The following is a 2,157-nucleotide window of genomic DNA, read 5'->3' on the forward strand; positions in this document are numbered from 1 at the left end:
CCCCACTCACGCTGTGTGTGGTGGGGAGAGACAAGGGGGTCTCACACAGCATGTAGCATGTGGACAAACCATCTTTCAACATCTTTCAGATTCGGTTGTAAAATATCATGAATGCCTAACTCACAGGCTTATTACCTTTTTTTTTTTTTTAAAGATTTGTTTTCTTTTATTTGAAAGACAGATAGAGGTAGAGACAGAGAGGTCTTCCATCCGCTGGTTCACTCCCCAGATGGCCGCAACGGCCAGAGCTGTGGCGATCCGAAGCCAGAAGCCAGGAGCTTCTTCCTGGTCTTCCATGCGGGTACAGGGGCCCAAGGACTTGGGCCATCTTCTGCTATCCCAGGCCTTAGCAGAGAGCTGGATCGGAAGAGGAGCAGCCAGGACTAGAACCGGTGCCCATATGGGATGCCAGCACTTCAAACCAGGGCATTAACCCGCTGTGCCACAGTGCTGGCCCCAGGCTTATTACCTTCAAGTGTGACAAAACTTCAACATGTCAGGGAGAAAAGGAATGAAAAGATAAATTGGGATGGGCTCAGCTTTTCTTAATACATGAGCCCAGCTTTCTCAGGAACTTTTATTAAAAAAGATTTGTGGGGCCGGCACTGTGGCATGGTAGGCTAAGTATCCACCTGTGTTGCCAGCATCCCATATGGCTGCTCCTCTTTCAAATCTGGCTCTCTGTTCATGGCCTAGGAAAGCAGTAGATGGTCCAAGTGCTTGGGCCCCTGCATTCACATGGGAGACCCCAAAGAAGCTCCTGGCTTCAGATGGGCCCAGCTCTGGCCACTGCTGCCATTTGGGGAGTGAACCAGTGGATGGAAGACCTTTCTCTCTGTCTCCCTCTGTAACTGTACCTCTCAAATACAAATAAAATCTTTAAAAAAAAAAAAAAGAGTTGTTTAATTATGTATGTACTTAGAAGTTTGAGATACAGAGAGCTTCTATCCACAGGTTCCCTCCCCAAACATCCGCAACAGCTGGGGCTGGGTCAGACCAAGTTAGGAGCCAGGAACTCTATGCCAGTCTCCCACATGCAAGGCAAGGACCCGAGTAGGTGGGCCATCTTCCACTGCCTTCTGAGGCACTTTAGCTGGATTGGAAATGGTGGACATGAACCAGGCATTCAGAGAAGGGATGCAGGTGTCCCAAACAGGCAGTTAACCTGCACCACAACACCTGCCCATCAGTTACTTTAAAGATCCCTTGTACAGGGCAGTGATGGCGGTGGGCATAAGAACAAGGCTGCATTTACCCCACTGCTTGTAAAGTAAAAGAGGAATCTTCATTTTATTCCTTATATTTTAGAAAATGCCTTCCTGACTCAGGACTTTTAATAATTTTCTATCAATGAGAGTACTCCATTTCAGATTTGGTGGCAGTTCCAAAACATTCTAGTGATCTTCCTGATTTAACACAGTGGGTTCTATGTCAGGCTATAAGAAAATGGTATTTCATACAGCGTGTTTTCCCCCCTTTGTTTTTCAGACATTTGCTTTTCTTGTGTTTCCTAAACTGCTTCAGGTTTGCTTTTTTGCCCACTTAATTATCTTAAGCTGTTTGGGGTCCTAGAGATGTAGACAGTGTATTCTGGCTCAGTGGGCAGATTCAGTTATTGATTGACAGAGAACTCAGCCTGTCCAAGGTAAGCATGAGGTTGGGAGAGGCTCCAAAGGTACTTTCCCTGGCTGGAACTGTTTCTTCCCCACCTGGTACTATTGTCTAAAGAGAAAGGGTTAATACACATTGATGAATTAAGTCACATTTGGAAGGGAGAGAGCTGTAAAAAGTGACTGATTGTCATGGTGAATTTATCATTGTTATTTGAATTTCGGTGAATTTATCATTGTTATTTGAATTTCATTCAAAACAAAACAGTTGGGCCTCTCCCCAGTTTAGTGTAAGTACTTAACATTTGTACTGTAGCCTCCTGAGCTGCTGTCAAGTCTATGGTGTTCATATGGTGATGTTAAGATTTCCTTTTTTAATTAGTTTTGAAAGGCAGAGATTTCCTACCTGCTGGTTCACTCCCCAAATGCCCATAACAGCTAGGACTGCACTAGGCAGCAGCCAGAAGCCAGGAACTCAATCCTGGTTTCCCATGTAGGTGGCAGAGACCCAAGTACTTGAGCCATCACCCGCTGCTTCCCAGGGTGT

The sequence above is a fragment of the Oryctolagus cuniculus genome, chromosome 1 (genome assembly GCF_051225735.1).
Source record: "Oryctolagus cuniculus isolate XC-2025 breed Fujian yellow rabbit chromosome 1, ASM5122573v1, whole genome shotgun sequence".
In the NCBI taxonomy this organism is placed as follows: Eukaryota; Metazoa; Chordata; class Mammalia; order Lagomorpha; family Leporidae; genus Oryctolagus; species Oryctolagus cuniculus.